At 38.2% G+C, this 24,571-nt stretch overlaps 1 long non-coding RNA gene across 1 annotated transcript; it reads left to right on the top strand.

Moving 5' to 3' along the window:
* Window positions 1-4,893: 4,893 nt before the first annotated feature.
* LOC124159863 lies at window positions 4,894-7,793 on the top strand. Its single transcript, XR_006865035.1, has 3 exons — window positions 4,894-4,956; window positions 5,065-5,297; window positions 7,653-7,793. It is a non-coding gene; the product is annotated as an uncharacterized LOC124159863 (long non-coding RNA).
* Window positions 7,794-24,571: the final 16,778 nt, after the last annotated feature.

The following is a 24,571-nucleotide window of genomic DNA, read 5'->3' as shown; positions in this document are numbered from 1 at the left end:
TGGACCAGCGTGGAGAAAAACTTTGTCCCAAATGGTAGAGGAGATTCAGAGCAGCAGGTGAATGAAGTTCACAAATTTGATATGTCTCCAGTTCAGTGTTTTGAATCCATGTACGGTGACGAAATCATTTCATATATTGTTAAAATGTCTAACTTGTACGCCTTGCATAGGAACCATACTTTAAACTTGACGTCAGAGGAATTGAAAGTATACATTGCTGTCTTACTACTAACAGGCTATCTAACACCGAAGTACATTCGAATGTTTTGGGAAACAAAGTCTGACACCCACAATAATCTTATTGCAAATTGTATTCGGCGCAACAGGTTTTTTGAAATCCAGAAGTATTTACATCTTTGTGATAATATGAACCTGCCATCAGGAGATAAATTCGGAAAAGTGCGTGAATATTTTAGATTCTTGAACAAAAATGTCATTGAAAATTTCAAATATGTTGCATCCTCACATATTTCTATAGACGAAACCATGGTGCCTTATTACGGACGGCATAGCACTAAACAGCATATGCATGGAAAACCGTTGCGGTTTGGCTACAAGTTGTGGTCTTGTGCAACGCGATTGGGGTATTTAGTTTCCTTTGAACCCTATCAAGGAGCAAAAGCTGCGCAGCATCCTCTGCAACCGAAATTTGGGTTGAGCGGTGCTGTAGTTCTGGAAATGCAGAGTAGATTACCTTCAGATTTCGGACCATACAATTTGTACTTTGATAATTTTTTTTCTAGCTTCCCTCTAATATCCAGGCTAACAGAGCTCAACACAGGTGAAACTGGCACTATAAGGGAGAATAGGCTAGATAAATGCCCTCTAGAACCATCTCCTATGCTAAAGAAAAAAAAGAGAGGCTCGTTCTCACTGAAAGTCACGTGTGATCTTTCTGTCGTAAAGTGGCATGACAATAGCATTGTCACCATTGCATCCAACTGCCATAGCGCAAGTCCAGTGAGTGCAGCGGACAGAGTTGGCGTTGTTCAAGGAAAAAGATGAATAATTCAAGTATCCTGCCCAAATGCGGTTAGAAAATACAATAAATATATGGAGGGAGTGGATATATTTGATGAGAACCTACACTCCTTAAGAGTCAGCTACAGAGGAAAAAGTGGTGGTTTCCCCTGTTTGCCTTTGGGCTAGATGCTGCCTGCCAAAATGCTTGGAGAGTGTTCAAAGAAAACACAACTGAAGAATTTTCATAATGTGACTTCAGAAGAAGTATTGTGCAGGTATATTGTGGACTACACGGAAAACCACCTTCACAAAGTACAGCGCGAGGAGCCGTGGCCGCAAGAATTCCCCTTGAAGTTAGGCTTTCTGATGATGTAGATGACCATGTCAAAGAGCATTGTTCTCAACGTCGTTGTGCTAAATGTCACCAGAGGACAAGGATTATGTGCAAAAAGTGTAAAGTTGGCCTTCATATTCATTGCTGGTATGAGTTCCATGGGAGAAAATAAACTCAGGAAAAAAACACTTTTCTGGTTTTTAGGTTCAAAAGTGCCTTTTTTTATTTTTTATCCACGCATTTCATGTGTGTAGCACAGAATACATGTTAAAAATGATGTAACGGTCATGATTTCTTGTTCTAAAAATATGTGTAAATAAAATTAATATAAATCTTGAAAATCCTCTCTCTTATATTTTATTCATTCAAAATTTGATGGCTATTGCCCAACGTCACCTGAGGGTGACACCCCTCCTGTTCTAAAACCAATGTAAAAAATGCTTCAAAAACAACTTTAACCACCTAATGGAGATGATTTTAGCTCAAAATGATCAAATTAACATTAATTTACTAAAAATTCTGAGCATGGGAACTGACGGGTTAATGTTGATGGCCTCCCACTGGCTAAAAGCAGCAGGAGTGTTTTTTGGATAATTCTTGGGAGTATATACCACAAAAAGTTTCTTTCATCTCCATTTGTGATTGGAGTTCACCACAGTTATGGAAAGTCTTCCCTGACTGCCAAGGACCTACTCACAGACTATGTAGAGGAGTGCAAAGTGATAATGGAGACAGGTATCACCTACAGCAGCCGGACAATTCAGGTGAAGTTAAGGGCTGTTATTTGTGATGCTCCTGCCCGGGCATTTGTGACTGCCACCAAAGGTCACATGGGCTTCCACTCCTGTGGAAGATGTGTGCAGAAGGGACTCCAGAGAAACCACAGGATAATATTGGATGACCTGAATGGTGAACTTCGGACTGATGCATCATTTCAGAGGAAAGCCGATATCTCTCACCGTGTTGGCATTTCTCCTCTTGAGGAGCTCAATTTGGGAATGGTGAGTCAGTTTCCACTGGATTATATGCATCTGGTATGCTTGGGAGTAATGAAGAAGTTACAGCTTCTTTGGAGGAAGGGTAACACTAATGTGAAGCTGCCACCACATAAGAGCGAGAGCCTGTCCAGGCGATTGGTTGCAGCTGCCCCATGGATTGGCTACGAATTTGAAAGGAAAACGAGAAGTTTTGAAGACGTGAAGCGATATAAAGCTACAGAATTCAGGTTGTTCTTGCTGTATGTGGGGCCATCCATTCTCCATGATTACTTGCCAGAAAAGTATTTCAGGCATTTTTTGTGCTTCCACCTTGCTATATTCATTTTGTGCGATGAAAGAAATTGCATTGCAAACAATGCCTATGCTAAAGACTTACTAAGATATTTTGTTAAGTATTTCCCCAAGTTATATGGTAAAGAAGCGGTTTCATACAACGTTCACAATATCCTCCATTTAGCTGACGATGTCAAAAACTTTGGTTGTTCACTGGATAATTTTAGTGCTTTTCCCTTTGAAAACCACTTAGGGTCTATCAAAAGGGTGATTAGAAAGCAGAGCAAACCTCTGGCACAGCTGCACAACCGCCTCCACGAGTATTAATTTTTGGGAGGAAGTGGGAATCCAGAATTCCAGAAATACCCTGTACTTATGAAACCCAAGGTAGTTGATGGCCTCAGCTCCACGTTTGAAAAGATAGTCTTTCAGAATTTCACTCTATCCAGTGATAGTGCAGCAAATAATTGCTGTTACTTGAAATGTAAGCAGATTGCTTAAGTGTCAGCGATAGGGGTGAAAGATAACATTCCAGTGATTATTGGGAAAATTTTAAGAGACTCAGAGGATATGCCATTGTATCCTCTGGATTCTCGGTCTCTTGGAATACATGTCGGAGGGAGATGGAGTGAGGAAGATATTGTGTTAGTTGACGATATTTGTGCCAAGGCTGTACGTTTGCCCTACAACAGTGAAGTAGACTGTTTATCCCCATGCTTCATACCCAATGCCAGTGATAAAAATCTTGCGGTTCGGCTAGAACATTTTGTTGAAACATGGTTTTGGTTTGTAGTTCTGTGTGATACAATCAACTGTTACCCCTCCGAATCGTATTTCCGATAATGCAATACTTTAGATTTTGCAGATGTCATTCTACGTGGTCCTAGCAGAGGACTGGTGTGCTGCTGTTCCTCATAGCTGGGTTGACAAGAAGGATTCTATATATTGGTGTCCTAAGGAAAAGCTGCACACTGCCATAATCCGGCAGCTGGAGCCAGACATCTCATGGAATTCTGCCCCTTATGAAAGGGTATTTGGACCCTATGGTATGTCAAAAGAAAGTTTGTATTTTAAATGTGTTACAGGCAAATTAATGGAAAATTAGAGCTATTTATATGCTTTTTCTACAGATACACTGAAGGAAGCCCGAGGTGTTGAGATAAGGATGGCTGAAATCAGCACGGAAGATGAGGAGCATCTAAAGTGGGCTACTGAGGGTAGCAAAGAAAAGAGGAGAGTGAAGAAGAGGACATTTGAGGATTTTGTGGTGGATCAAGGCTGCCAAGGTACATTTGTGTAATTCCAAGCATTAGTTGGGCTAGATGGACTAACTGAACTTAGCAATGGTTTGGAGTACATTGGTCTTATACTCTAATTTTATTCCAGGTGGTTACGTAGATGAGATGCCTCCTCCTCCATCTGGCTTCAAGCCGCATGACGGTGAAGTTGAGGTGACTAATGGAGAGGAAAGGCCTTCCAATGAAGTGAGGAAAGTTGCAACCCATAGGAAGTCTTTGGCGGAGACTAGCCAAGAAATTGTGGTGGAAGTGCAGCTTGAAGGTAACGGAAATAATTCTCCAAATGGTGCTTGTGCCATCAATGTTCATACTAGCTGTGTGTAAGGTGCATCTTATGAATGACGCTTTTCTATTACTTTTTTCAGATCCCCAGGCTCTGCTCCAGCAAGCCTCCACATCAACCGTTCTTCGAGGTAAGGTGGCACTCATTACGCTTAAGGTTGGGTAATTTGAACATATGCAGTTAGGTATTGTTTTCACATTTTAAAATTATTGTTCATCCTTTTCATTCTCACACTTAATTGTTTAAAGGCTTCTGTATATGAAGCTAATGGAGATATAATTCATTGTTAAATATAAGGAAAAGATAACTACTCCATTGGTTGGATGTACATAGTATGATATTTTCTTCGATTAAGAATCAATTAATTTGGAGATATTCCTTAAATAGAAGTTAGTATGTTTGTTTGGCTGATTTTTTCTTGGGTTGTCAACAAGGGGTGGTGATCCACAATAACAGACATTTCAAGGCTATAATTGTTCCTTTCTTAGGAAAAAGAATCTGTTATCATGGACCACCTCACCTGGAGAAATAGCCATACATTGGTTTATTCATAACGAAAGCATAGGATAGATCATCATATGCGCGATTGGATTGCCTGAGACTGGTGTTATATATTTTGAGGTAGAAATATTTTTCCCATTGTCATCTTCATGAACAGCAAACGGCATCCTGACGGTTTGGATAGCATTACAAAATTCACCTGAAAATGAAGTTATTACTGAAAGTGAAATTATACTTCTATTTCAGATGTCACTATAGAGACCAATAATACTAGTACCTTGGAGGAAACTGTCTCCATTAATGGTGGTAGGTATTTTTTTAAATCGTATGTTGCATTGCATCGTACTACCTCTGTCTGACATGTAATTTTAACCATAAATTATCCTAAGTTAGACATGAAAACTTGTTTTTCAGATGTAAGCGTTATACAAGTGATGAAATCGGAGTTTAGGAGGCTAATCTCCAGAATTGACTCATTGGAAAACAGAGTCCTTATTTCACTTAATGAGGCACAGGTTGGAAGAGGAGGGAGGGAAGTGTGTGAATCATCCTCAATTAATTTGTCAAGTTTCCCCCTGGACTCCCTCGCTGATTTGAGGAAATTTGAGGCAGACCTTCAGAAATCAGAGGAAGTGAGGAAACAGTTGGTGAGTATTTGCAGCCACCTAGACACGGAATCTTTTCTACTTCTACACGTTTTTTTATGGGCAGATTTGATTCATCTTCTTTGCATCAGGACCAGTGTAATAAATATGATATGTTCCTAGATGATTTTAAAGATTTCATAGCTATCGACATGGTGATTATCTTTGTTTCCCATTTCTCTTCAAGATATGATAAATCACAACCCCTTATGACCTATGAATTTGTCTTCGATTGTTTCTTTACTCCATTATTCCGAGGAGTCCTTATATAAAAAAACCATCAGAACTTCAAGCGTCATCTCATCATCAAGCATCTTCATATTTTCATTGCTGGTACAATGAATGTCGTCATTGCTAAATATTTTAGTAGTTATCTGTCACTTACTTCAGTGCCATTAACAGAATGATGGGGCTATATTCTACCAAGCAACATTGGCCTGCATACTTTGTCATTATCTTCCTGCACATTTTTTACTCAAGTCTTTTTGTGCAAACTCAAATGTCTTGATTGTTATGAGAGCATGTAGCCTGTTAATAAATGGAAAAATTACTAAAAATTCCTCCCTTTACCAGAAATACATTTCTATGAAAATCTGATGAATTTGTGCACTAGATGGAAATAATTTCATTCTTGCCTGGTTTTCCAGAAGGTGAAGGTCAAATTTCTTGGAGGTATTAGCGGAGAGCAGCATTTTAGGCGAGCATTAATGCACTTGCTGTCTAATTACTTAGCATACCAGCTGACATGGATGGCACCGCAGTACGGCAGCAGGAAGCGGGGTCCTTGCACTGATTCAGTGTATTTCAGTGCACTGACGATGTGTGATGTAGTATAGGAATGGATAGCCTTGCTTTTACTCTCTTCACCAAGATACCTAGGCAAGCATGGGTCATATGGACAAGACTCCACCTTGCGAGCTTGGCACTAAGCTGGAATCAAGCCATTGCACGACATAATTGATTCAGATGGAACTTCCAAATGGTGCGGAAGGTTACTGTGAATTCGAAGGTCCATTTCTCTAGAACGAACTTCAGCTTTGGATTTTTTCTTCGTTTCTATTTTTGGAAAGAGTAATAGCACCTTAATGTAAGAACTGCAAAAAATACAATTTGCCAGAGTCCCAGGAAGACCTTGGACTCATGTTTCTATCTATGAATGTCTAACAAGGGTAGTGTCCGATAACCAGGTCTCCGATTTCAATCAAACTTTTTACTTCTGTAGTCCATCTAGAGCTGTCCACAAATCATCCCTAATATGAGGTTATATTACCAAGAGTTTAAACCGAAAATGCAGTTAAACATTTACAGGTGTAATATATTCCCTTTGAAATACTTCCCTTATACCCCTGTTAATAGCGAGCTGTTGTCCAGAGGCTGTGGTGTACGACTCCTGTCCAGAGGTCTTAGGATCCATACTCAGATGTGGCATTTTTATCGTACTTTTTAATTTTAAAGAAGCCTGCTATTCATCTAAATGATATTAACTGAAAATTTTACTTTTTTGCATGGAAATCTTTTTCTTCAATGTAGCAACTTCTGCTGTGCATCCACAAGTATTGCAATATATTTATGCTTCCTAAAGTTATAATATTTCTGTTTGTCACATAATTCATATTTAAAATTTCTGAACATTTGTTTAGAGAAGGTCCATTTTGCTATGTGGAAATAACATCATTGAAAGTAAGCTTCTGTGAGTCAAAGACGGAAAAATAGCGGATGCTGCTACATTTAAGCAGATAGCCATTAATTCAAAATATTAATTGATGGTGACACAGCTGTTGAGATGATTATTATTAGGTTTATTTGATGTTTCCCTATATTTTTGCTAAACTTAAGTTCAATGTACAAGAATTGCCATGAGAAAAAATTCCCCTGGACCGGGAATCGAACCACGGACCTTTGGCTTTCCGGGCCACTGCGCAGACCACTACGCTATCCAGGTTCTTTAATTCTCATGGCAATTATACCGAGGCTCATGGTACTAGGTGTTAGGCCCTTGCGGTCCATCAAGGATGGCAACGCGAGGGGGAAAGGACTTCCAAGAAGCCACAACCGGTTGAGAGCCTCAAACCTGCGCTAAAGCCGCGCAAAGCGGTATGTGTAATATTTCTAAACCTGCCGCGTGAACGGCGGTGAAATATACAAGAATTGCCATGAGAAAAAATTCCCCTGGACCGGGAATCGAACCACGGACCTTTGGCTTTCCGGGCCACTGCGCAGACCACTACGCTATCCAGGTTCTTTAATTCTCATGGCAATTATACCGAGGCTCATGGTACTAGGTGTTAGGCCCTTGCGGTCCATCAAGGATGGCAACGCGAGGGGGAAATTCTTAAGTTCAATGGTTTTATTTTTCAGCCTCTGTTATGGAATGCCATTCAGCAACATCGTGTGTTGCTTCATTGGAGAGAGTGGGAAAGCAGTGGTTGCAGCATGCAGGGGATAGGCTCAAATACGCCGAGAAGAAAAGATGAAGATTTTGACATTTGTAGCATTGAAAAATAAATTGTTGTATTGTGCATTCCATTTGTTTGTTTTGCCTTATTCCACCTATGGCTGTCGTTTAATGTGTGGTTTTTCCTAATTTTCATTGGATAAGTTGAATGCTGCCATGTTATCTTGTCCTCCTATAGTGTCACCAAAAGTAGTTTAAAAATGCCAGACCAACTTCAAATTTTGCACTTCTCCAGTTCTGAGCCAACTTAACTTCAATCAATATTGAGATATATTGTGTAAGCCTTGCAAGTGCTGTAGTATCCCTCCTTCATCTTGTATACTTGGCACGTGAAGTATGTGGTATCCACTCAATATTAAACTAAGGTACAAGCAAGCAACCCGGTAAGGAATTAGTCAGGCAACCCGTGATACACGTGTAAAGCAAGCAACCCGCGTAACGATATTAAAATTAGGCAACCCCCCGTACTTAAGGCCGATTTCAGCTCCACCTATCGGCAAGATTATAAAGTAGCTCTAATTCTCGTTCTCCTGGTAGTTCCATAATCAGACACGTGGAGGCGCCACATTAGCGCCTACGTCGCATTCACAGATATATACAATTTGTATATATCTGTGGTCGCATTCAAGGCCCTTATATACTGGTTACTAATCTTCGGCTCAATGTTGTTGCCTTGACTGACGCTCCCACCCCTCAAACCCCTCCAAAGAAACTCTGGCGCGCAGTGGCGCTACCACTAGGCGAAATATGGAACTAACTGCGGTCTCGGCGGCGGTTCGAAAGCAAATCGGGACGAGATGGAGTGATAAGAGTCGGATGTGGACGAATTATAGGAGGAACGATTAGATTAATTGAATAATTTCACCATGGAAATGCGCTATGGACTGTAAATCACTAGTTTCTTAGTTTCGGCGGGTAAATAGGACCTAGTGAAGCCAAAGTAACAATAAATTTATCTGCATTAGGGTTTTACCTAACTCTCGGAATTTTCTGATTAAATGCTATGATCGAAGGCGGCGGCAGTTGGAAAAAAACATATAGGTACATTAAAAGGCATTTCTCCCGTTAACGGCCATTTTACACCGTGCACATAATTGCACAAACTGATGAATTTACTAAGGCGCTGTCAAAATAACATCGTGCAAAGCGATAAAGTGCTAGAACGAATACATGCAAGATGGTGAAATAGCCCCTATTCTAATTTCATTGAAATATCCGTGCAATTGCACGCCAGATGGAGATAGAATAAGATCTCATGATGGCCACTGCTAGTCTTCTTTACAGAGTGAGTCAACACTTCCAATGGTCATTTTAACAAAACACAACAAAGAGTCACTCTCTCGTCGCCTAGGGTCCGGTCTCCCAGATGCCAACGTATGGTGAGGATATGATTGATCAGTTCACCTTACGCATGCTTATATAGGGTTATGTTATGCAAGCAGTTACATAACATACAGGGTGAATTCTGAAAGTGATGCAATTGAATAACCCGTGCCACCCCAATTGGTTGGAGTGGGATCAAACTACTTGGAGTAGGAGGAATGGACTCTAATCATTGTTGCAAGACCAATCTGATCGCTTTCTAAGCTATGGAAGGACGTAAGTTATTATAAACCCCCCCCTTGGCCGACCTTGTCAAGGAAAAAAATGGAATCAACAGTCGAGCAAAGTTTAAGTTTTATGCTAAATATCTTTAGGAAACGAAATAAGTTGTGAGGCTTCTAGCGACTCTGTTCTGCCCTACTCACAAGTTTTGAGGGAGTTAAAAGCCTTTACAATAATAATAATATGCCTTTATTCAGGCGAGGTTGAGACTATGAAGTCCCCTCTTCCACCTATTGAAGGGCTCCTTGCCACAACATGCTACGAATCCACACCCTGGTTCCTGGCCAAACACCAGATTCGTATGCTGCCTCACCTGTAGTCCGGAGGTCACCCCATCAGATATTTTTGTGCAAGTTAGGATTAAGGCAGCCCTGAAATGAACCCATTCTTCATCCATAGAAGAGATACAAACAGCCATGAAAAAGACCTTACGAGAAGCCTCCGAAGAAACCTCCTTGGGCATGTACTCAGTCACAGCACAGTCGCTGGAAAAAAATGTGCAGAGGCCTAAAGACAGTACTTAATCAATTTCTTATTACTCTAAATTAATGACACAATATCCAGATCACAAAGGAAATATAGTTAATTATTAACCTATGCTATTTAATGTCTCTTTAGAAGTGCACCCTATAACATTTATTGAATTAGAAATGTAGAGCGGCTGTAAAATATACAAGACCATTTCAATGCACTACTCTCCAGTGTTAGGAAAAATCTGAGAGAGTAAAAAGTTCTCTCTTATCTTTTGGAAATAATCACTAGGATTACCTCTATCAGGAAAAAAAACACCTTTTGAAGCTTACCAACATTTATTTCCGAGAAAAATTGATAAGCAAACATTTTCAGTATACATTCTATCAAAAGGAAGTAAATTTCCACATAAATTCGTCAAACAACATCTCTCTATAATGTCATGAAACAGACAGCCATAAAAAGCATAAATTATTCTCCTGAAAACGGATTAAATAAAAGCTGACTGTAAGTTCTTCATTTGAATTCTAGTAGGAAACAGCCACCATAGGTCTTGAATATTGAAGTCCACTGATGAATCATCTTAAGGAACAGCCTTCAAGGAGTTTCACAGACATCATATTAGCTGATAGAACAAATAATAAAAAAGGATTAGTACAAGTATAAGGACTAATAACAAAACCATGATAAGAAATTTAAAATAAAAAATGTCCAAAATTTAAGAAATTAGACCAAGGCATTTAAAACATATTAAGTCACAAAGAACACAAATATTAGTAATGTGAGTGAGAGTAAATTATTGAATAAACTGAATAAGAATAGGAAAAAAATAAATATTCAGGCTTACAATTAGATAATGATCAATAAACAAAATTAGTTCACAAATTTGGCATTTAAAGTAATGATTTCTTAATGATTTTATAAATAATTAAATAGCCATCCATGAATTCCTAAAAGTCAAAATGTAAAATTCATAGCATGAGCTAAAAAAATTGAGTCATCAGCAGTAAAAACTATCCCACTGAAAGCACAAGTTTTATTAGAACACATTTCCCAAAACTACATCACATCAAATTATTTTCACAAGTTCATGGTTCACTGGTTTCATATACCAGTTTATCATGTGGAAATATGAACAATAATGAGTCCTTCTCTAGACTGTGAGAATGGAATTGAGAAGCAGGATAGATGCAGGTGAAATGTATCTCATGATCCAATATATAATAGATTTGCCAGTGATAATTTTAAAAACCTGGAATTTGCTAGAGATGAGAACATGGCCCATAAGGACATTGCCCCATCTCAATTCAATGCTAAGGTAAGCCCTCCTCTGGGGCAAATGTGTCATTTTTTCCCTTTCATACTTTTTCTTTGTCGGTAATATTTTCTCTCCGCTTTTTTCTTAATTAATTTATCCTCTTACTTCTTTTTAAGAACCCATCATGATCACTTGCATTTAGTTTACTTCGCATTTTCTTTACTCTAGCAACAGCAGTTGCCTAAGGTTTTTCCACCACCATTTAAATTCTGAAAAAGCATTAAATTTCTTATCTTCAAAGTTTCAGGCATTACTCAGTGGTGCTTATGTAAACTTACTTAAATAAAAATACTTCATGTAGTCCACATTGTTTATTTTCTGACCTTGATTCCCTCCTAGTAATCAGTCACAAAAATAACATATGCTATAATCACTCACGCACTGAAACATGTATTACGTGTTGGCTAAAGGCGACTGTAAATTCTAGTATCACCAAACATCTAATCGAGAACAACTATCCCAGTGATTTCACATCTGAGATCTACCACACACTGAGACAAAAGAAATTAAGTCCCCACTTTTTGTCATGAAGAACTGGAGATTATTGAGGTGACAAAATCAAATGAAACGCAGGAATTAAACAGTCATGATTTACCATTTCATTCACCTTACTTTTTCTAACCTTTTCTACCCGCCCTCTATGCACCTAAAATTTTACTTGTTCTTCTGTTTACTACAATGCATACTTTCAACCACAGCACCTACTCCTCTGCCACTTTGTCATTTCATGACATAAACTTAATACCTGGCCCTTCTATTAACCGATGCCAAACTCCCCAACCCTGAATGCCCAGAGCACAATTTTAAATTTAAATTACTGTAGGCCTAGACTTTTCTGGCCTAAATGTAAATAACGCTTCATTTTATGTTTTAGAATTAAATATTATCAAAATTTAGTAATGATATGACATAGTGAATTCATTTTTATGTATATTGCATATTATGTTGTGAAGTGTCCCGTACGTAACGTTATGTACGGGACAGAAAGAAATTGAACATTAGGGTATGTTTAAATTTTATTATTTTTTCACAACATCATAATCATTTAGTTTGACACAAAACCAGTTTAGAAAATTGTATTTCGAGTAGCTGTTTGTCAAGAAACTTTGTGAAAAAATAAATTTATATATTTTATGTTATGTACGGGACAAAGAAACAATCTACTTTTAAACACTGTATTTTACCATTATACTATCGCAAAATTAATATAATTTTGTGATAGAAACTCCTATACTGTACTATATTTTGATATTATAATTACCAAGACACATAAAAATAGCATTTAGTCAAGCATTGATATGGCAACACAACCTATGAAAATGGCAATTTTTGAACAGCTGATGAAGAGACGACTTTGAACCTAGGTTACCTACATATTTAAACATATTTGACTAAAATTCCTAGTAAATACTCATGATATAACCTTATGAGAAGACAATCATGACACAATAAGTTAAATATAAAAAAATATTTTTATTTCCAAAAGTTACCTATTTTCATGGAATGGCCCATTAGAGGGGCAAGAATAGTACATATTACCAAAAGTTCTCCAGGAGTGTAAGTCAAGTCGTAGTTCACAAAGGTCATATGGAGGTTGTTAGTATGAAGAAAATTTTAAGAACCAAGGTTTGGAGGAAAAGTATGCAAAAAGATGTTGAACAGTGGTGTAGATCCTGCCATGAATGTCAGTTAGTGGCTAGGAGTGACCCACTAGAACCAATAGTACGATCTGAATTGCCATGTCAACCATTGTAAGTTTGTATTTCCTTGGCCCCTAACCATCAGGTGGCAATTTGTTGATAGTGTTAGATTTGCACAGTCCTTATTTTTCTAAAGGCTTGTTCGCACGGTATGGTTTGCTAAAATCTATTTCATCAGATAATGGACCACCATTTAAAGATGCAGGATTTCAGAGGTTTCTGAAAGATTTAAATATTATCCATCATTTTTCTACACCATATTGGCCCCGGGCAAATGGAGCGGTAGGATGCCAAAACAGGAACATTATGAAAAGATTAAGGATTGCTGGCGCATAAAAGATAAGTTGGATAGAGGAACTTCTGATATACCTATCCTCATATTGAGCCACTCCCCACTTGGTAACAGGTTGCCCACCAGCAGCGTTGTTTTTAGGATGCAAGATTTGGTAAAAAAATTCCTGATTTACAGTTATGTATGCAGGTGAACCTGATATTAGCTGTAATAATTAGAGATAGGGAGTTAATGTTGAAAGATGATGGTAAATTGTATGCTCATTTAAACTGTCTTGCAAAGCCTAGTCTTGTGGAACCAGGGGATGTGGTGTTAATGAAACAAGCTTGGGAAAACAAACTATCCACTCCCTTTAGACAAGATCCTGTGACCATTATAGAATCTAATGGAAATTCGGAGTTGATTTATGATAATCAAGGGAAACCTCATAGAAGGAATACTTCTCATGCTAAACCATATCTTCAGAGGGAACAAGAGAATGGGAATAAGGAAGAGAACTACAATGAGCTAACACCAAGGGAGGATATAGTACAGTTGAGGACCAAAAATACGGAATCCAGAAACCCAAAAAAAACAGAAATCTAAAATGTTTGAAAATTCTTCTGCATAGGGTTTCGACTAGACACCTCGTGGCACCGGCCTCTGAGCCTTGTTCTGGGACGAGTAGGATGTTAGCACACTCTGTAAACATACACTAACAACCTGGGCACTTAGGGATCTCAAATATCAAGCACAAGAGCCTGAACACATTTATAAATTAATTAATTAACAAAACATACCATGAAGACCAGAAATCCAGAAACCCTTTGGTCCCAAGCTTTCCGGATTTGAGGTCCTCAACTGTAGATGGAGGAAAGAATTTGCAACCTAACCCTGTGATGGCAGGAAACAATTACAGGAAAACAGGAGACTCTCCAGGAGAGATGAGGTCAATGAGAGAATGTAATAAATCTAGTTCTTTGCAGTATTATAAAATGTAGATCACTGAATAACTAGTATTTATTTATTTATTATTTATTTACTGAACACTCAGTATTTAACATGCGCTGATTATTTAACATATGCCAAGCTTGTAAAAAGACTTTTGATTTATCTGGAATGAAGAATGTTATTTTGGTTTATAAGTGAATTGGTGTAGTAAGTATCAGGATTTGCATTTGTTTTTGTTCAAGACTTTACGTTTATGTAAGGGTAAGAATGTCTCTTAAAGGAGAAAAGGGATGTTGAGTCGTAAGGTTTGCCACCATGCTCAGAAGTTGGGAATGAGAGTTCCGGTGTAAGAGTGATGAACAATAAAGATGGCGAGATGTAAGGTGTGCTTACACATCGTTGATACATACTCTAATAGGTGATTGATCACCCAAGCTTGGTAGTACATATACCAACTTTTATGTTATGCTTAATGGTCTAAACTACCTAAACCTCTCACAGATGTTGGACATTGAAGTTGTAAAAATTATCCATAAAATAAAACTTGGGCTCATGTCACCTTACTTAAATTAATAAACAATAATAGTGATATTCATAAATATGAGAGCAAAATTTTCATATTACTTCTCTGAGTAAATCAGGACACAAATGTTCAAAAGAACAAGCTCAGATCAGACATCAATATACATTTACATATTTTCAAATTTACTCACATTGCTGGAAGGCGGCTGTATTTCTCTTGAGGACATACAGTATATTTGGATCTGAGGGTCTACATCATTCTTTGTATCTAAATGTTCGACTCCTCCAGACAGTATTATTAGGTTTCATCTCCCAAAATTACTTCACATTAAATTACATTCACAAAGTTTCATGCTTCACTGGTTTTATATATCAGTTAATCCTGGGGAAAAATAAAGAATAATTAGTTCTCAAAGCCACTTACAGATCCAACATCAATATGCATTCATGTATTTTCAAATAGTAGCACGGTTAGACAGAAATTGTTCATGAAACATGCAGGATGTGTAAGGCTTGTCAGCAACTGGCTAGTTAGTAGGCCATTTATGACTTGGCAGGGAAAGATGGCCAATTTCTCTTGATTATCCAGATAATTTGCACTGAACCGAATCGATAAATCTCAGCAATTGTAGAAGCAGATCAAATTGATAAACCTTGACATCCAATTATTTCCAGAAAATTTATTGCAAGGCATGTATTAAATAACTATTTCAATTTGTTAATTCACGCATCTGGTCTTTAAAAGCTCCCGAGTAAAACAGTCATTGGTTCCGGTCATTGATTATAATTAATTGTAGTTCCCAAAATATCATATCATAGTAGAACGCAGAACACTTCGAAATGGCAGAGCAAAAATGAAGTTAATTACATTAAACGCAAAATCAACCAAAGGAAATTCTTGTGCGCGACATTGCGAGATACCTGTTACGCTTTATCTATGAATCCTACATAAAAAGTTAATGTTTGTCTGTGTCTGTCATACAAAAATCATCATATAAATGTGGTTTTTATCCGATCGAGCTAAAATAACGTAAAAGAATATTTATCGGTTGTTTAAATTGCAATGCATTTACATACTTCAAGACTATTAACCCTGCAAGGCACTAATATACGCTAAAAATAGAGGCCAAGATAGATAAAAATACACTTATTTGCGGTGTGTAGTAGGATACGATCGAGGAGTACTCCTCTCTGCTACCATGAACAAAACTTGTGAACCTTGTGACGAAGAGAAATAAACAATAGCATTTACACGCACAACGGCCAACTTCAATGCACAAAGAATTAGGCAAATTCTCTAACTCATCTCCGAGCTGCTCAAAATCAAAGGGCTTCTCAGCTAGTAATGTATATAAACAAGAAACCCAAACCAAAACATCAGGTCCATTCCAGATAAAAAAAACTTAAAAATAACTTTTCAAGAGTTTGATTCTACTTCCGATAGAGCAAAACAATGTTTAAAAAATATCAACTTTAAATGCGAATACTCACTGTGCCATGCAATGGACAGTAGGCGGCACACATTACTTACAAAATTAAAATTAACGTGTCCACCACATTCTGCCATCTTGAAATAAGGTCGGCTAAAAATGTTGAGCGGGATAGGTGTTTCATTTTCGACAAATGCTGTAATATGGACACGCAGTTGAAACATTTGCATTGTTATTAAACTTAATTGCTAAGATTAGTGACACTTCGGGCCTTCACCGTTATCATAACTTAGGTACCATGCACAAGAAACAACTTATTCAAAAATGCAACATGTAAACATTCAGTGTACTTACCGCCGCCTTCCACAAATGGGAGTTTATAATGCCCAGTTTGGAATTTTATTTCTTCTTAGCATTATATACCGACTTAAAACCACGCACAAAAACGATCCCTTGTCGTAAGCCATGGTGTTCACAGGTAAGTAAACGGGATCCCACTACGAGCGAGGGCACGGGATTTGTTTCAAGTCACTACTCCTGAACCATCGCTGACTTTTCTGAGCTAATAGCACCACTTTCTAGCCACTACACTCAGTTTCGTACTGTCAAAAAATGAAACCTCCAGAAGGCCTCCTTACCACTGAAAAAATGGAAAAAAACACCACAAGTCAGCGTTTAGCCTATACTCGCCATGTTAATTTTCCTACAACTAGAAACCATGGGCACCCTCGCGCTGCCACTCGTTCAAAAGAGGAACTATTTGGTGTCGGAAGATTGAGGCAACAGCGCCCTCTACCGATTTCAATGAGAACCTTTTGGAAGATTAGTAACCAGTATATAAGGGCCATGGTCGCATTGAATATCGTATAAGTCCTTGAAGACCGCTTGTATGAGCTCTTTCAGAGTCTTGGGAGGCCTCAGCCAGATTTCCTATACGGTTGCATATGACCTCACGGAGACGACATTATGAGGTTATGTGGGACTCATTTGCAGGAGTCGTACAAATTCGTTAGACTTCTTATTGAACTCATGCATGAGTCCTACGTGTTTACTGGGAATACTTTTTTTTAGAACTTTTTTTCTATGCTGGGCTTTAACACGCGAAGGCGTCTCGTTCATGTTGCTCCTGCAATAACTCGTTAGAAAGTGGGAGGAAAGTTATCCTATGTGACCTTTGCCCTCGTTCATTTCATGCTGAATGCACGAGCCTTAAAGATCTGCAATTGAGTGCTTTAATAGACAGTCATGAAATTCTTTGGAAGTGTTTTTCATGCCGCGAGTATAAGTTCACCTTATCAAACATGGCCGCTGACATTGAGTTGCTGAAGCATGAGATGAAAATTTTAAAAAGTTCGCGACGATCCGATGTCATCAACCAGAGAAAGGGTTCATTTAAACCATCTAAACAATTGACAGCTGATGAAATCAGCATTCAGCAACCTGCTTCGCTGGCTGCTGCTACAGCGACCGAAGTTGTTACTACTAAGGTGGAAGAAGATGGTGCGAATTTAGGCGAAAGGAATCCTGCTTCGGGAACTGAAGAATCTCTATCGCTGTCGCCATCAGTTCAAACACCTGAGAAGACAATTGTGGAAAATATTGTGGACAACGAAGGTTATACAAAGGTGAGATCGGAAAAAAATAAAAAGCGTAAACACAAGGTTGTGTTTGGCAGCAGTGCGTGTTCTAACGGTACACAAAACTTTTCTTGGGTCCCACGGCGGTCCCTTATCTATGTGGGACGTGTTAAATCAATCACAACATGTGACGATATATCCAAATATCTGCACAAAAATTTCCAAATTGTGACTTTCTGTGTGAGAGCTTGTTTGTTGGCGAAAAATATCGTTCTTTTAAAGTTGACGTGACGTATAGCCTGCGGGAAGATATGTTTAAAAGTAAAACATGGCCTCAGGGAGTGAAGGTGGGGAAATTCTTCCCATCTAAACGGTTTAAATATGTAACGGTCGCTGCTCCATACCTTGTAATGACCCATCAACTGAGAACAGCGGCAAAACGCGTTACAACCCATGATAGAGTCACGAGTCCGGTCACTGGATCTCTAAAACCCAAAGCGACATGACTAGATCCAAGCGATTCAAAATCTGTTGTAAGTGAATTATATGTTATGAATTATATGTTATATATACAAAGTATTCAGTCCAAAGTTGATCAGTTGGACATTTTTACAGACATTTTTAAACCTTATGTAATATGTATTTCAGAGCATTGGCTTTACTCCAATGAAGTTTGTTGTGTCGGAATAGAGGGTTACAATATGGCAAGTTGTTATTGCAGGGATATATATCTAAAGGTGGTGGTGTTTGTATATTGGTAAAAAACAACGTAATTGCTAAAGATCTTAAAGTTATTGCAGAGTTTAGTTCAGGTGTTGACTATGAGTGTTGCGCTGTGGAAATTGCATTTCAAGGAATCAAAATACCCATTGTATGTGTCTATCGGTCTCCTTGGGGAGGCTTTGTTAAATGTCTTGAATCTTTAATGCAAACTCTGCGGTATTTATTTAAAAAAAAACTAGGGATCGAATTGTTGCTGGAGATTTTAATCTGGACTTCAGTGTTGAAAGCTCACTTAAGGATCAATTGTTTGATGTCTTCGGTGCTTTTAATTTGCATCATACTATAAATCAACCTACACCGTAGCCCTGCAGACGGTGCCCACGCGCTGCTGACGCGCGACAGCAACCTTCAAATTTCCGTTTTTTGAATGCCACACGCGTTGCTAGGGCGCCACTGTAGCGCTGCAGAACAGCTGCGGCAGCGTAATGGGGGAGCATCACGAGCGCTGCTGAACAGCTGCAGCAGCGCCGTTCAGTTGCTGCGGCAGCGCTGCAACAACCGTCTTGCAGCGCTGTAGAAATGCATTAGCAACGCTACACCAGCGGTGCTGCGGCGCCCGAATTTCGCTTTAGTTGCGTACTGAATCAAGCTTATCCTTGCCAATTACTACCCGGTAGCCTATCCCCTAAAGCAATTCCATCATTCATGTGCAGGTCTGAATTATTATCGCTGCTATGCTCGTAGATATGTCTACTTGTCCGGGCACTAGTCAGCCTGGATGGTGAATGAAGAAATAGCTATTGGGCATACGCTATGAAAGAGTACTGAAATAAATTAGGTCTTGATTGAATTACGCAGTTCAATCAAGACCTAATAATTTATTTCAGTACTCCTTCATAGCTTATGCCCAATAGCTATTTCTTCATTCACCTGCCAAGCTGACTAGTGCCCGGAATTGGGGATTTACACTGAAAGCATACCATCAATGAAAAGGTCCGGAATAACCTGCATAACTATGGCCACCGGGTAGTAAACCAAAACGAAATTACCTTGACAAGAAGTTTGGCACACAGGGTAGAATTCTATGACGGTCATTTTCAAAAGTAAAATTTCCATAGACTTTCACTCTAGGCTTACCATCAGTACTTCACTCAGCCAAAACAGCATTAGTTCTCAAATCTCGAATCAAAAAAAGAATGCAAAATTAAGAACTGGTAACCACTCCATACAAAGCGTACAACAATCCTCAGAATAACTAAGCATACCTTAAACACATATACTTACTCACCATTCGCTATATAGCATTATCCTTACAGCAGCATGAGTTTATGGTAGAAGAATAAAATCACAAAAATTCAAAATATGCTTAAAAAAATTTATTTTCAGTGCATCTTTTAATTTGCATCCCAAAAAGTTACAGAACAAAGAGACAGTATGCAAGGCCAGATTTAAATAGCAATTAATGGCAGTGGAAGTTTCTCTGCCCTCTCCTCAGAATATAAATTTGAAAATTAGAGAATAAACAAAATTCATGTTAAGTAATTAATGTATGATATGTCAGCAGAAGCAATGCAACGAAAAATCATCAAAAGCAAAGGCAACAAACATAGTACTCTATATAGAATGAGAATGCACCACAATTCCTAGTTACAGAACAAAATGACAGTACCCAAGGGCAGAATTGCATGGCATATAATAGCAATGGAAGTTTTTATGCTCTTTCTTCGAAATACAAAACTGAAAATTAGAGAATAAACAGTGGTCGTTTAAAGTAATTATGCTAGACACATCAGATGAAGCAAGAGCAATTCAATGAAAAATGAAAGCATATATTCATAATAATGCAACAGTATACACAATCGCTGTCAAAAACGGATCTCCTTATCCTGGTGCAATTGCTGGTACCACTCTCCTATCTTTTTATTTATTTTACCAAAACCAACATGAACCAGCGTAGGCTTCTTATCAGCATCTGAGGAAATACCAAAGAACACATAAAGCATCTACTGATACAAAAGACGCAATCAATGGGAGATCAATTGTAAAAGGAGGGAAGGAATAAATGACAAGAGTAAAAACTATACCAAGAATAGCTTTGTAATAATTATAATATTTATCATGATGAATCATAAGCACGCAAGAGGATTCCCACATGCACACCACACGGTCACAACAATGTTACATACGCCAGAAAATTACACTCTCTCATTTATATAAAGGCTAAACTTGCCAAACACTCATGAAGGCAATCTACCCTGAAGCTAGAACTTGCAAAAATATTGTCAATATTTTCTAATTTGTTCTCAGAAGGTTCAGTGAACACACTCTTGAAGTAGGAATTCAATAAATTGGCTTTCACGAAACTGTTTGCTAATACTTAACCATCATCGTATTTTAGCGATCAAACGGAAGATATTTTACATTGCTCGTAATTCCCTAACACCAGACCAAAATGCTTTTGAGTTATCCCGTTACTCCTCTACCAGTGTTTTCATTTTAAAATTCATCAATGCATTCCTGAAGGCGTACTTAAGCTTTAAACAACTCATATTTTTTAATTAGTAACACGAGATAATTACTGGATAAATCAGTATTGACATCTTCCATTTTAGCAGGGCATTCTCTCTGTCGCTTTAATGATTTTTTCACTCCCGCGTCAGCCCGTCTCGTTAGACAATCTTTTTAGTATTTTACTAATAAGGTTGGCTAACTAAAAACTTTTGAGCTGTGAACTTTTCCTGTGACATGCGTTACAAATTTCCTATTTCACTATTAATGGAAACCTATATGATCATTATTTTAAAGCTTATTTCCAATGGTTCCAAACATAACTACGACCACGTATGTAAACAAAAACACTCACTCTTAAAATGTGTTTATATTCACCATGAAAGAATGCCAATTCTACCTAATATCAAGGAGAATTGAATTTAAAGTAACTAAAATTATACATTTTAAAAGAAGATGATAAATTCTTACCTAATAAGAATCCACAAGGACGATCAACAGTTCCACAACGTTGGCCGCCATAGCCTCAGCAAACTTCCCAAGCATCCTGGTAAACAATCGCGTAGCGGAGGATTGTTGCGCAAACTCGCATTTGCAGCGTTCCAGCAGCGTGCTGCAGGCATGCTTTGCGCATGCGCTGTTGATGCGCTGCAATTGCATGTTTCGCCAGCGTGCTGCGAAAGAGCGCTGCACAAGCGCTGTTACCGCGCTTCATTGAAACGGAAACGAACTTGCAGCTGTGAACCCCTGTGCAGCGCTGCTGCAGCTATTTGTGTCATATTTGTGTTTACAAGGTCATGTTAATTGTATTCTATATATCATTTTTTTCAGAATTAGTGATAGAGGTACATGGTAAATATTTCTTTTTGCTTCACATTAATATTAACGTTTTCTGGCATTATTTTAGTTTGTAATAGCCATTTTTTCAGTTCCTTTGTTTTCAATTGAAATGTTTAAAAAAATGTTAATATTCAGAGTATACTTTGCATTAATTTCTTAAGTAATGCACTTCTTTATATAGTAAGAGGACTATTTTTTGTATAGTAAGAGGACTATTTTTTGTATAGCTTCATCGTTATAATAAAATTTATTTGCTAAAATGAACAATTTTTTTTATTTGGAAGACGTAATTGGTAACTTCCTCTTACTTGGTAGGCAAAATTATTTTTATCAACAACAAGAATTTCTGAAGTTAACATATTCAAGTAGAGATTTAAAGAATATCAAAGTACTTAAATTAGAAAGCAGATTGGCTTTATTCACCTCTTCCATACACTTACATAATGGAGCACAAAAGAAATCTAGTTTACTTTCCAGAATGACTAGAATTGAATTGACAGAATAGTTCACCTTCTCAGGTTCTTCCAGCTCTCACATCACAAAATGATATCACAATGGTTTGTATCCTTCAGTAACCTTCATTCATGCAGGAGTTCTTTGGCTTGGTGAATGATGAGGCTGAAAATGAAATGGAGACAGTGTCAACATAAAATATAGGAAAAATAGCTAGTATTTACAGTTGAATGTGATGCTTAAAGCTTTTCTTGATTGTCATTGAAAAGGATACTTTCCCTTGAAAGGTGAACCACCTCTTTTACAATTTGTAGGGTTATCAGAACCAGTTAGTTTCATTTTTATGAGGCTACACATTGCAAGGTAACCTCGTACTTCCCCCATCACCCGTTTGCAGATCACCTTCATGGGTGTGTTATTACCGCACACTCTTTGAACAGGATGATACAGCAGGATCACCACGAGCAGGTGGGTGTGGAGTTGATTTGCAGAGGCTAGGGCTGTCGCGCTGATCAGCCTATTTTCGCTTGCAAATCCATTAAGATCCCATGTTCATTACAGCCCCTGCAGAACACAATTTTTATTCATTCTTGTTTCTCAACTATTCCTTCAAAAGTCAACCTAATATAGAGTGATATAAAGTACATGTACTCACATTGGGGTGTGATGAAACTATTCACATATATTAAAAATAAAAATATGGATGATGACAAAGCCAAATCCTTCAGGAAAGAAAAACATCAAATTAGAATCAATAACCCTTTGAAAATTACATGAAAGATTTTGCATCAGTTCACCAGTCTGCACGTGCAACAAGGTAAATGATAAATTGAAATAATTATTTGTTGAACTTGTTGTTGAAAGGAATTCACATTCGGTTGTGATGAAACAATTTACATAAATTAAAAATCTAAATGTGGATGATCAAAGAGCCAAATCCTGCAAGAAAAAAAATCCTCAAATTAGAATCAATAACCCTTAGAAAATCACATTAATATTTTCCAGTCCATCATTTTGCACGTGCAACAAGGTAAATGCTCAATTGAAATAGGTGTTGATTATCCGTGCTCGGTTCCTCTGAGCATGAGCTCTTGCATCGCCCTCCACCACTACTTCCTGATTGAGCACTGCACCATCATCATCCACAATTTCAGGCTCAGGCATTCTGCAAATAAGCATACTTATAACGTAAGTCAGGTATTAGGATATGCATACCATTGAGAAAGCACTGGTTTAATTTTATTTCATAGTCAATACAATTATGCATTTGCATTAGTAATCTGACCTAAATCGAACCATTATATTGTGGAGAATAGCACATGCCATTACTATTCGGGAGGCCTGGGCTGGCTGATAGTGCAGCACACGGTCTCTCCTCAGGCATCTCCAACGCGCCTTGAGCACACCAAAAGCTCTCTCAATCACACTCCTTGCATGACAGTGTGCTCTGGTGTATCGATGCTCTGGGGTTCCTTCATTGGCATTAACCACAGCTGTTAATAGCCATGGTTCTAACGCATAGCCAGAATCACCTAATGATGACAGGATTAAAATTTTTTAAAAAGTCTATCAGAGAAAATTTGCAGTGAACTGCAGAGGTGAAAAAAATAATACATATATCTTTTTGAACATCACTTTCACTTCACCAGGGACAATTTTAATTTATCAATCAAGTAAAATGCTCCCATCTGCATGTCATGAGCAGTCCTCATTACTGCTCTAGCATTGCTGTATGACCATATAAACTGGTCATGGACTGTGCCAGGATATGCTGTCACGTCCATGATGCGCATGTCATTGTCACAAATCTGAAACGAGTGAAAAGTGGAATAAATTATTATGATATTAGCCACAGTTTGGTGGATATAATCCTCCCTTGATGGAAAAGAAAACTTTTTCATCGGAATGGGGTTAACATACATCACTAATGAGACTCAAATGGACACTCTTTTGGAGAAAATATTTACCATTTGGACATTCAAGGAATAAAAACCTTTGTGGTTTTTATACGACTCTTCGTGGTCGTTCGGGGTTACAATCGCCACATGCGTGCAGTCAATAGCACCCATCACCCCAGGAAAGCCAACAACACGTCGAAACCTAAATGAAATTAGATTGGTATTTAAATTCCAGCGTTAGTAAAGTACACTTAATGCGGCACTAATGAAATTAATCTAAACCTTAGCTCCAGTTTGGCTCGGTCCCTGTTATTAACGGGGAACTTAATCCACCTCTGCCGTAAGTGGTCGCACAATGCATCCACCACAGCTCTTATGCACCGTGACGCCGATTTTTGACTGACGGACAGAAAGAAATCTTGACCGACACCCAGCTGATAGCCACCTTCAGCGAAGAAGCGCAAAGCCACCATCACCTTGAAATAAATGGGCGAGAAAGAAAATTTATCTGCGTGGCACAGTAATTTTACCTTTGAGGTTTCTCAAAAGAGACAA

Source organism: Ischnura elegans, chromosome 5 (assembly GCF_921293095.1).
Source record: "Ischnura elegans chromosome 5, ioIscEleg1.1, whole genome shotgun sequence".
NCBI lineage: Eukaryota > Metazoa > Arthropoda > Insecta > Odonata > Coenagrionidae > Ischnura > Ischnura elegans.
The sequence above is the reverse complement of the archived record's forward strand: the minus strand, read 5'-3'. Positions and strand labels throughout refer to the sequence as shown.